Below are 13,144 nucleotides of genomic sequence, written 5' to 3'. Positions count from 1 at the left end.
GACGGTTCAAAGATATCAAATCTACCGATTGACCAAGTATATCCAATATAAGTTCACTACGAAAAGTTCAAAGGGAAACCTAGTTATCTAGATGCAATAATTCTTAAAAGTAAAACACACGCGCGTCCGTGCATTCCTTTATTTTATAGACATTCCTCATTCATGTGGGGGATTGTTGGATTTTGTTATTAATAACAAAAGAGGTGTGAATGGAAAATGGTGGGAAAAGGAATGGAGGGAAGTGAAATTTTAAATTAGTTCATTTTACTAATGCACTTTGTACCTCATTGGAAGAAGGAAAGAAAACCTTTGTGTATATATAGAGAAGCTCTTTTAGGTCTTAAAGAGTTAAGAAGAAGGCAAGCCTCGCGCCGTCGTCGTTATCGCTTGCTCGGCTCGGCTTCAGATTCGGATTCGAATTTAGTCAAAGATTGATTGATTAATCTTTTTGGACAAATTCTTTTTAATTAATTAATTAAATTAATTATGGTAAATTCAATCCAAAATAATCCATGACCCGCGACCCGGTCCGGTCCAGGTCCCTTCTTTTTCCTGGATTAATTTTAAATCTGTTTGTTTTTCCCGCAATTTTTCCCACCTGTTCCAACAACTATGGCTGTTCTAAAAGGTTGCAAACCTTTTTAGAAACAACGCCAAATTGGCTATAAATATGCCTTCAAATCCCAGAATATTTACTTAAGAAATTTTCTGATCTTCTTCTTCTTCTTCTGCTCATAAAAATTCCAGTGTGTTTTATAGCCTTCGAGTGGTTCGTTGTTCATCGGCGTTTTTGGTACCAACACTCCGGTGAGTTAAATTGTTCTATCCTGGGAGGATATATTCCAGAACCTTGGGTACTTGAGGAGAATAATTTCCTTAAGAACACACTGTATATTAAGTGGGCTCGATTTATTTCTATATTATCTTTTCAGAATTTATTTCGTTAAACTAGTTCTACTTATTTTACTATTTCTGATTTTATTTCAGAAAGTTTAACGTTTTATTGGTTTTATAGAAATACAGATTGAAAAACAATTAGACTTGATTTTGGCTGAATTTCAGATTGAAACTCGAAGAAGAAGAAGAAGAAGAAGAAGAAGAAGAAGAAGAAGAAGAAGACGACATGACATATATTATATTGCAGAAATTATAGTAAAATTGTATGTATGTATGTATATATATATATATATATATATATATATATATATATAAAATTGAAATATTGTATGAAAGTTGAACAATATTATATAAAAATTGTATTTAAGTTATATGATATTGTAGTTGTATATAACTGGGTAGAAATAATGTATGAAAGTTGTAGATAAGTTGTATTATATATAATTACTTATATGAAATTTATTTTTACTATGTATAAATTAGATAAAAAAAATATACAAAAAACGTATTGTATAAAATTTGTATAAAAATTGTGTTTAAATGGTATGATATTGTAGTTGTATATAACTCGGTAGCCCAATCTTAATTTCAAACTTATCGGAACTTTTATTGCATAGAGATATGATTTCCAGTTTGCTCACGCATTTCCAGTTAATTTTCTCGACAAATTGATTTTTCTTAGCAACCAATGCTTCTACAACTTAACAGTTCCAGTATCACTTCTTATTTAGGTTTTTTTCTTTAGGTATAACTGTCCATTTTGCAAGCAACTTGTAGGATAAAAAGACAACCATGTTCAGTGCCAGTACCGAAATACCAAAAGCATTATCACATAATTTTGTTATAAGGATGCAGATGTTGTCGAGTCTGTGATTCTTCGCCTAGTTAGACGAGTAAACACAGCATATGAGTTGGAAAAGAAACTGTGAAAGGAAAACGAGTTCGGAGCAGAAAATCTTGTTTGCTATTGATTAAACAGCTGATTAAAAAGGTATCTAAGTCTAACATGCCTTTACTAAATCCTTGATTAAAGGCATTAATAATGAATTGAGAGTCTTTTAAGGTGGAATGTATATATGTTTGTAAATTAAACACGGGTAGGTCGGGTAATTATGTAAATATGGACATTTTTGATAATAAAGTTTCTAATTTTGTAGAAGTATAAAAAAATCCCTAAACTAAACCTTAAAATTAAGTTTGTTTGAGAATTATTACATAAATTAAGATGTTCAAATTAATATGATGAATTACCAGAAAAGTTATTGGAAAGATCGACCTTTCACATGCATGCATACCGCAGCATGTGAAATTTCTGGGACTAAATTGGTAAAGAACGAAAAAGGAGCATTACTCGAAAAGCTTTTTAAATATACTGCATTAATTTCATATATGTCATTGGTAGGGTGTACTGATCGAAACTCACCGAATCGAAAAGTCAAACCAAATAAAGTAAAAAGGCCAATTAGGTTTGGTATTGAGTAAAAAATTCGAATCAAAACGATATCTAAATATATTATTTTTATATATACTTTTAAGACTTTTTATATAATTTTTTTATAAAAATATCTAGAAATATTTGCGATTCTCTTATGGGATGTAATATTTAGTTGAATATGAAGTACTCCATATATACAACAACAACAACAACCCAGTATAATCCCACTTAGTGGGGTCTGGGGAGGGTAGTGTGTACGCAGACCTTACCCCTACCCTGGGGTAGAGAGGCTATTTCCAAATAGACCCTCGGCATCCTTCCCTCCAAGAACTTCCCACCTTGCTCTTAGGGAGACTCGAACTCACAACCTCTCGGTTGGAAGTGGAGGTTGCTTACTATCAGAGCAACCATATATATTAACTTTAAATAATGGACTGTATAATCACTTTTTTATCAAGTATTGGTGAAATATATCAATCTCTTTGTTATTCCATATTCATATGTCAAGATCTATTAAATTCTTTTATCTTTTTCGAATTTGAAATGGTATTTCGATAATTTAAAATTAAATAGAACGTATCATTATATAGGTTCATATTTATTTTTATTTTTAATTATTAAATTCGGTTAACCTTTAAAGTGTACATCAACGTAAAATTATGTCAGACGATTAAAAAAATAACTTTCATGTGTCACCAAGAAAATTCTTCCATAAGAATATTTTAATAGATTATATATTTGTTATTTTTTTTAATTTTTACTAAACATATAGTTACTTATCAAAAATTTAACAAAATGAAATTAAAATAATATTCATATAACAAAAAAGATCTAAAAATCCAACAAAATCGAACTAATCCAAATTGATATAGTTAGTTTGGTTTTGATAAAAAACTGAACCAACCGATCCATGTACACTCCTACTCCTAGTAGCCGAATAAAAAGACAAGCTCTCTTTAATAAAAGTTTCTTGTTACCAAATCCCTTTTCTTTGATACATATATATACCATTGCATATGGAAAAACACTCTAATTGCTTACGATATATATTCAATTTTAAGATTAATTGTAAATATTATTATTTCAGTTATATGATTTTGTAATAGATCGGTAAATTAAATAAAACATATTTTTATAGGATTATTTCTTTTATTCAACTGATAAGAGATCATGTAATACTTTTATTTTATGAACGTCAAATATATTATATTTATTTTGTAGAATTTTGTAAAGAAGTTATATAGTAAAACAAAAATGTGAAACAAGGAAGTAATATTGATCAAGATAACATGTTAATAGGGGTAAGGTCTGCGTACACACTACCCTCTCCAGATTATGCTGGGTTGTTGTTGTTGTTGTTGTATAACATGTTAATAGACCGAAAGGGCGCAATAAGAATTAGCTGAGCCCCAATCCATTATAAATAGCAGATGTGATGAGTTGAACCACACATCATTCAGCAAAAATCATTATATTTCATACTCACTTAATTATGGAGTTGATTACAATACTCTTGCTTTTTACCCTTGTGTGCACCCCCGAAGTTACGAATGGCCAATATCACTATATGATGTACGTGTTACAGTGGCCTCCAACTTATTGTACCATAAACCGTTACAGGAAAAAGCATAGAATTCTGTCAAGGTGATTTACCTTCAATTGAAAACCGAAAAGTAGATAATATGGTATGCTATATGTTTTCTTTTAATTTTCTTTTTATACGTAATTATCTTTTTGTATAATGAGTATAATTTTGTACTTGTTTATGTTTTGCGTGCGTAGTTGATTAATGACCAAACCTTGAAAGCAAATCTCGGAGTTATTTGGCCAAATTTGAAATATGGCAATACGAACCGAAATTTCTGGAAATACCAGTGGAGGAAACATGGACTATGTTCAATTCAGTCTCTCTCACTTGTGGATTATTTCAAGGGAGCGGTAACAGTGCATGCCAATATGATTGTAATAAATAACAAGAAGAATCTGCTCGTTTACTTGACTGATGCAAACATTATACCATCAAACAATACTGTTCGCACAAAAACGGACATAAACAGTGCTCTTCATAAACTGGTTGGTAACAACAACGATATCTACATCTCATGCAAGAAGAATGGCAATCATATTCTTCTGCATGAGATATACTTATGTATGGACACTACATTGAAGCAGTTCGTTTCATGCCCACCAAGTAGCGATCAAAGAGGCTGTATCCAGGGGTCCAACATTATAATTCCTAAGTTCTAGTCTTATTAAAGGCACCGTGAATTAGGGAGTATAATTCTCTTGTAACATGCTTGATTTCAATTTAATGAATTTTAGAACCCATCTTTAACTTTAGTAGCAAGTGTTTTTACCAAATGATATGCTGCGGTATGCATGCATGCATGTGAAAGGCCGATCTTTCCAATAACATTTCTCCTAATTCAGCATATTAATTTCATCATCTTAATTATGAAACAATTCTCCAACAAACTTAATTTTAAGGTTTAATTTATGAGGCACAACAATGAAACTAAACTAGCTTGTGAGTAAAACATACCAATACACACACACACATTCCTTCTTAAGCACCCCCAAAAGTACCACAACCGAGACACCTACTCTGAAGAGACCTTCTGCGAATCTAAAGCCATTTTCTTTACCTTCTTGATATTGAAATATAGAATCCATAAGGATATAGAAATGCCACAAGTCTCGACACCATCCAACTTAAATCTCTGATTCTAGCCATATACAAATCCTGAAGATTCCCAATTGCTACATATAAATCTTGAATCTATTATAACCTTCTCGAGAATCATCCACTCTGCTCGAATCTCAGTTAAAGCGATCACACGGACCGAATGATCACCCGTGCCCCATGTGCACACTAACACCCTAAGGAGTAATCCACACTTCTAAGAAACTGAGTGAATCCTTACTCCATGCAGACTACATCCCTTACTAATAACAACTCAATCATTCAATGTTTTCCATATACCCATAAAGTACAATACAACTCATATCCAAAAATTCCTTTACTCGAGTCAACCTCGATCTCAACCTCTACAAATCATAACTTATCCACAAGTATACCTCAAACTGAAACCTATACAACATATAACCATGAAATTAACTTATCGATAGCAGACTCCCCCACTTGGATCAAAGCCATAGATCAAAACACACAATAACTCACAATGCCCATACTCTATTACTGCCATGATACCGTAGTGAGATTCAACTAAATCCTTCATAAGCTCATGTGATACAAACCATCTAATATCTCAAATCATCTGCAAATCTTGCATTCGCCCTTGTAACAGTCAAGCCAACTCTCATAAGCGATCCTAACCCAGATTGCTACACATATAATTCACCGGTAAAAGAGAACTCACTAAAAAACAACATAGGGATCACACAACCTCAGGACACCCCACAGGATATAACCCACTGATTTGCCTCAAACTGACATCTCTCTATACCCTTCCACAGTCATAACTATTACGCAATCACCTAATCTTCCTGAGTCTGAACTCATATCACGACATGAAAATCCACTTCACTCCACAACTACACAACATGAAAGATCCTTCAACACACCCATAACTCGAGACTATACGTTAAATCAAGACGGAAATCAATCACCCAATTTATATCTCAATCAAGCTCTTTTCGTCACATTCAAACCATACGAACACATCTCGCAGTCACAGCATACTCATCACGTAGCCATCCAGCCACAAATTCCACTAATAGGGACATTACCGGACATATAAATTCAAAAGCATGTGGTTACACAATCAACATCTCTATGCTCAAGCTACAGTCAAAACCCGACCTCAAGTCCTCCAGGCTGGCCCATCATCATCACATAGAAATCACATCTCGTACCTCATCCATAGAATCACAAGCGTTGATGCACATTTGATACCAAGCGCTTATGTGCGCATAGGAATGCATGGAAGGAATTCAAAGAGTTATGCTTCAAGCTGAATCAATGTCGCACGATAAGGAAATAAAGATGAGATGTATATCCTAAATGCCCTGTAGCCTCTCGAAGATAGATATGGACGTCATCATACCTATCCACAAGACTCTACTAGACACTTGCTTGTAATGACCCGATCGGTCGTTTTGAGCTTTTGCACTTTGATCACCAGATTTCGAGCATGATTAGTCCCGTATGATGTATTATGACTTGTGCAAATCGTTGGTTTAGGTTTTTAGGGAAATCGGAACGAAATTGGAAGAACAATTCTCAGTTTGAAGCTTTAAATTTGAAAGGTTTGACCAAGATTTGACTTGATTGTATATGATCTCGGATCGGAACTTTTATGAATTGGTTAGTTCCGTTAGGTAATTTTGGATTTAGGAGCATGATCAGAATGCATTTTGGAAGTTTGTGGAAGGTTTAGGCTTGAAATGGCGAAATTGAGATTTCGGCGTTTTTCGGTTGATAGGTGAGAATTTGATATAGAGGTCGTAATGAAATTCCGAGAGTTGCAGTAGCTTAGTTTTGTAATTTGGGATGTGTGTGCAAAATTTCAGGTCATTCGGACATGGTTTGGTTGGGTTTTTGATCAAAAGCGTAATCTAGGAGATTTTGGGATTCTTAGGCTTGAATCCAATGCGAATTTGGTGTTTTAATGTTGTTTTGGGCATTCCGAAGGTTGGAACAAGTTTGAATAATGTTATGGGATAGGTTGGCATGTTTGGTTGAGGTCCCGAGGGCCTCGGGTGAGTTTCGGGTGGTCAATCGGACCATTTCATGTTGAGAAAATTGCAGAAAATTGCAGGTTTTGGCTCCAGATCTGTTGCAGGTGTTTCCTCTTCGCGATCGCGTGAGGAGGCTCACGATCGCATAGAGTTATTTCAGGGGGCATCCAGGTTTCTCTGCGCGTTCGCGTAAATAGGGTCGCGGTCGCGTAGGTTTATGTTGCTGTGAAGCGCGGTCGCGTGGTATCATTCGCGATCGCGTAGTTGGAAGATTTTGAGCATCGCGTTCGCGTGAGGGTATACGCATCGCGTAGTGTAAATTGTGTGCTGTGCTTCGCGATCGCTAGGGGTTTTCCGCGATCGCGGTTAAGCAAAAGTGAGAGCTGGGCAGATTGTTTTAAAGGCTCATTTCCGCGAATTTGAGGTTAAGTTCCTTCATTGTTGGTCAATTTTGAAGCTTTTTGAAGAGGATTGAAGAGGGATTCAAGGGGAATCACCTGGAGATTCGACGTGCGTGGAGGCCGATTTGAGGGGCAAAGGCGTCGCGAGCTAGATATTTCCCCGGTTCGAGGTGAGTAATGATTGTAAATGATGTTCTGAGGGTTTGAAACCCCGGATTGCATATCGTAGTGCTATATTGAGGTGAGGCACACGCTTGACGGCGAGCGTGGGGTCGTGTAATATTGGGGATTGTGACTTGGTCCGTCCCGATTGATGATTTTACCGCGTATTTGACTGAAATTTATTTGTTGTCATCATGATTTGGGCTGATTGCCATATTTGGGCTTCGTGCCAACTATTTGAACCCTTCGGGGATTTTTATTACTATTTCCTCACTGCTTTGACTTATTAATTGAACCCAGGCATGCTATTTTCCATTGTTTTACCACTCAACCGTTTTTACTGCGTTTTGAGACTTAAACGATATTTTAAATTATGTTTTAGGCTGAGAAATACTGTTTTACTAATGCCCGAGGGGCTTATGAGTATTTTTGACTGAGTAAGGCCGAGGGCCTAGTTGTGAGGAAACACTGATACTGATTGAGGCCGAGGGATTGAGATATGTACACCAGGATGTGGATTGTTGATATTACTTATGAGGCCGAGGGCCTGAGATACATATATACGCCACGAGGTGGCTTGACTGATATGAGGCCGAGGGCCTACATTTGATGCCACGAGATGGCTTGATATTGTGCTTGGGCCGTAAGGGGCCCCTCCCGGAGTCTCTACACCCTAGTGAGCGCGGGTACCCATTGTGATGTGTGATATAGTCTGAGGGACTGACATTATTCTATTTGATAGCCCGAGGGGCTGGTATTGTTCTGTGTGATTGCCCGAGGGGCTGGTACCGATCTTTGTGATTGCCCGAAGGGCTGATATTGTTCTGAGATATTGCCCGAGGGGCGAGGTTGTTGACATTGTGCCCGAGGGGCGAATCTTTATGTGTTTATCTTTCATATTTACTGTCATTTATCTATTAAACTATGGTTTTGAGCCCGAGAGGCGGATTTCTGTGCTTATCTGCACTAACTGTTTTGGCATTCATTTGCGTAATTGTTGAAAAGTCATTTTTAAAGAAATCTAAACTGAGCTAAGATATTTTAAAGAGATTCTACAGTTTCTCTGCTTTCTCACTGGATTTGAACTGCTTCTATACAACATGTTGATATGTTTTACGTGATTTCTTACTGCTCAGTTGTTATTTACCTTTATCACTCACTGAGTTGGAGTACTCACTTTACTCCTTGCACTCTGTGTGCAGACCCAGGTATTTCCACACCCAGTGGCGGATTTTGGCTCATCGGAGGCAGAGTCATCGGAGATTTGCCAGGTAGCTGCCGACGTTCGCAGCACTGCCCTTCTCTCTCTTCTCTCATTAGTCTGTAGGCTATTTTAGCACTTAGTTGTATTACAGATCTTTATAGATGCTCGTGACTTGTGACACCCTGATGTCGGGCTGTTTTTCTTTCCGTAGTGTTTCTTTTAAACTCACGTTATGCAATATTTGATTAATTGAAAAGACATTAAATTGACTCATTTAAATTATTGAATTGAATTGGGAGTTGTGTCAGCTGGCCTTGTCTTCACGAGAGGTGTCATCACGACCGGGCCCGATTTGGGGTCGTGACAAGTTGGTATCAGAGATTAGGTCATGAGCAGGTTTAGTAGAGTCTTGCGGATCGATACGGAGACGTCTGTATTTATCCTCGAGAGGCTGCAGAACCTTTAGGAAAAGCCTCACATTCTTGAATTCTTATCGTACGACCTTGATTCTGCTTGAAATGTAACTCTTCGAATTCCTTCCACGCGTTCGTATACGCGCGTGAGCGCTCAGTATCAGATGTGCCTTGATGGCTTGTGATTCCCTGATCGAGGGGCGAGATGTGATCTCTGTGAGTTTGATGTAGGTCCAATCTGGAGGACTCGAGGTCGGATCTTTGCCTATGGCTTGAGCACCGAGGTGCTGATTGTGTGAGCAAGTGTTTTTGAGCTTATATATTCGGTAGTGTCCCTATTAGTGCGAGTGACGGTTGGATAACTATGTGATGAGTATGTTGTGACTGCAAGATGTAATCTTATGAACGAATTATAGGCGTGTGAAGAATCTTTTCATGTTTTCTAGTTGTGAGTGAAGAAAAATTTCATGTTGCGGAATGAGTTCAGACTCAAGTTGACTGCGTACGGTTTATGACGGTGGAAGGTATACAGGAATGTTAGTTGGAGGCAAAGCAGGTGGGTTATCTCCTGCGGAGTATCCTGAGGTTGTGTGATCCTTATGTCGTTTATTAGAAGATCTCTTTTGCAAGTGAAGTATATGTATCAGAATATAAATTGGGTCGCTTGAGAGAGTGGGCTTAACGGTTCCGAGAGTGAGTGCGAGATGTGCAGAAGATTTAAAGTACTAGATGATCTGTGTTTTCACAAGCTTACAAAGGATTTGAGTTTAATCTCACTACAGTATTATGGCATCAATAGAGTATATGCGTTATGAGTTATTGAGTGTGTGTTGATCTATCGCTTCGAGCCAAGTGGGGGAGTCCGCTATTGATTAGTTGATTCCACAGTTAGGTGCTATGTTGGTCCCAGTTTGAGACGTGCAGTGAGTCAGTTATGACTTGCGGAAATTGAGGCCGAGGATGGCTCGAGTAAAGGAAATTTTTTGAAAAAGGTTATATTATGCTTCATAGGTGTGTGAGAATCACGGGATGTCTTGAGTTGTTGCTGGCAAGAATGCTCGATGCATGGAGTAGGAAGTTGCTTGGTTGTATTGGGATGAGATTACATTTTGCGGTGTCGGAGTGCCAATCAGGCACGGGTTGTTCGGCTCATTTGATCGGACTAATTGCAGTTTGAATAGAGTGCATGGCTCTCGAGAATGGTTCTAATGTGTTCAAGATTCTACATGTAACAATTGGATATCTTTAAGTTGTATATGTGGTTAGAAACTGAGTTTTCATTGGAAGAGGTCAAGACTTGTGGTATTTCTATTAGTTATGGGATTCTATGTATCAGTATCAGGAAGGTAAAGGTAGCAGATTTAGATTCGCAGGAAGTTCTTCAGAGTAAAGTATTTTGGAATGTGGTGCTTTTGGGAATATTTAAGAGAGTATTCAGCGGCTTATGGGTCTTAGACAGTGTGGTTATATGCTTGGGTCTCGTGTGGTAAGACTGGGTTGAGGAATTGTGGTGCTACAGCAAGAGGGAATATCGAGTTGAAGATGAATCAGGAGGAAACTTAGATAGATGGAATAGCTTGATAGTAGACCGGACCGGTATGGTAAGGATATGATTAGTTCCTTGTGCGTGTTCGAGGTAATGAGTTCTCACAGGTATTTTGTAGCAATGCTCTTAGGTTTTGATGGCTTGCTTAGCTTGGTCGAGTTAGAAGGATTCAGTCCTGTCAGGTCTGATTTTTGCAAGGGGGACTCGGAGAGTTCTTGATGGGCTTTATCGCGGTTTGGAGATGTATATTTTCTATGGGCATGCGGAGCATGGGATGTATAGTGATTTTCTTCTAGATGGGACCAATGGAAAGTTCTTAACTAGTTGAGTATGTAGATGTTTGTGGTTCGGAAGGGAGATGAAGTTCTCATGTTATCCTAGGATGGTATGGTATATGCGGTGCGTTGTGGAGGATTGAGATTTACGTGTGTTAGGTTGCAGTTCAGTTCTGAAAGGAAGTTCATAAAACTCTTAGGCAGCAGGTAGCCTCAGATGACTAAGGAAATGGTAGTGCGAATTGAAAGTGATTTGACGAGAGTATATGTTTCAGAAAAAGGGCAGTGTGATTAAGTTGATGGCACTCGGTAGTATTGCGGCACTTTCTGGCTAGATCGACTGCTGATGTTCGAGGTTGCTTGGTGGCACAGAAGAATGTTAGAGTATCCCTCGTGAAATGATTGAGTATTAGAGGTGTGGCATGTATTCGGACGGCGAAATTAGGGATCAGATATGGTGATTCATGTGCTGTATGGATTTGGAGACGTAAGTTCTCATATTCAGGCTATGTTGTGGTTGTGGGTCGCGTGTTATCGACACTGTTTAGCGACTATCGAGATTTGTAGGCCCGAGTGGATCTTTTGTTGCTTGGTATGCTAGATTTTGGACGTGATATTAGGGTTTAGACTGGTTGTCTCCGTGTTGTGCCATTCTGGACTATTGCGCTAAGGCGGCGCTGTTGGCCATGCCGGAAATGCCACGGATTGAGTGGCGAGGTTCGACGGATAGTGTCCTGGTGGAGTGACTTTGTATCTCGAAGACCCAGCGGATGGCTAGGAAGGATTGTCTTTCTTAGTCGGGATTTCCTCGATGGGGAGTTCGTTGGCAGGCCGGTGCGGATGCATGTTCTAGCTTGAGTCGGCTTGGTTGGCCCCAAATTGTATTATTGAGGGATGTTTTGATTCGACCGTTATTGAGCTTATTAGTGAACTGGAGAGATCTATGAGATACCTTTCTGTGTTGCGAGACGTTATGATTTGTTGGTTGTGGGCACACATGGTGCGGTTCTATTGGGGTTCATAGTGGAAGTCGAGCGGGGAGAGTAATTGGGTGTTGCTCGGTGAATGGCGTATCGGTTATGTCCTATCGGGTTTGCGTGGTATATGTTATTTGTTTCACCGTGGGTGTAATGATTTGCTTTGGTTCTAGACACCAAATTGTGCGTGGTTGTCGATTTCGCGCATAGTGGCTTGAGGTGTTTCATGTGGAGCCGTGTGCGCATTACAGCGAAGATTATGTGGAGGTATTATCCTTCGGGTTAGATTCGTGTGTTCTATTTCTATGATGTAGGGCGGGTCCTCAGCCTTGTGTTGTGGTGGTCCTGGTGAGCTTGAGGTACAGCTCTTTCATTTAAGTTATTTTCATGATTTGAGTATGTTCGGACTGTTGCCTATTGGTGCGTGTATTGTACAAGTTGTGTCTTAGGCCTGTATTGATGTGACATGTCACCAGAGTAGTGTGTCGGATTAGAGGAGATCATTGGATCACTAATGAATGCGAACGGATTCGATTGCAGCATGTTGGAAGGATAATATCGAGGTTCGGCTCGAAAATTTGCTATGGTAATTGACAAGGAGAAGTGCTTCATGAATGGTTGATTTGAGAAATGGTTATGGCTTACTGCGTGTTTTAGTCATCATTGGCAGTATACAAAAGTGTTGGAATGAAACTTTAGTTGATAAGAGGTTTTCTACCGGTATTCGAGTGTTGTGTGCCGCTGCTGTGAATGGAAGTTATCACTACATGTGTTTGAATTATGTGGTATATCCGAAAATTGCACCTGAGGTTGCAGGCATGGGTTATTACAGCTGGTTCGGGCCTATTCAGAGTATAGGTGTGAGGTTCTGATCGTATTGATGATTTCAGAAGTGAAAATGTGGTTCTATGGTTTAGGGGCAAGATTGGATTGTGTAAATTCAGTTACAATATGTTATCGTACCTATATGAGATAGGGTGATGTGGGATCACCCCCGGGTATATGCATGGTAAGGTTATTCAGCGATTGGTTGGCTTTTAGAACAAATATGGGCACGTTCGAGGGCGAACGTATGTTTAAGTGGGGGAGGATGTAACGACCGGACCGGTAATTTTGAGATTTTGCACTTTGAT

The 13,144-nt window shown here is 38.5% G+C and overlaps 1 long non-coding RNA gene across 1 annotated transcript; it reads left to right on the top strand.

The window, feature by feature from the left end:
* Positions 1 to 3,793: 3,793 nt before the first annotated feature.
* LOC109244210 lies at positions 3,794 to 4,672 on the top strand. The gene is made up of 2 exons (XR_002070677.1): positions 3,794 to 4,017; positions 4,115 to 4,672. It is a non-coding gene; the product is annotated as an uncharacterized LOC109244210 (long non-coding RNA).
* Positions 4,673 to 13,144: the final 8,472 nt, after the last annotated feature.

The sequence above is a fragment of the Nicotiana attenuata genome, unplaced genomic scaffold (assembly GCF_001879085.1).
Source record: "Nicotiana attenuata strain UT unplaced genomic scaffold, NIATTr2, whole genome shotgun sequence".
In the NCBI taxonomy this organism is placed as follows: domain Eukaryota; kingdom Viridiplantae; phylum Streptophyta; class Magnoliopsida; order Solanales; family Solanaceae; genus Nicotiana; species Nicotiana attenuata.
Note: the sequence above shows the minus strand (reverse complement) of the source record. Positions and strands in the feature narration are given on the sequence as shown.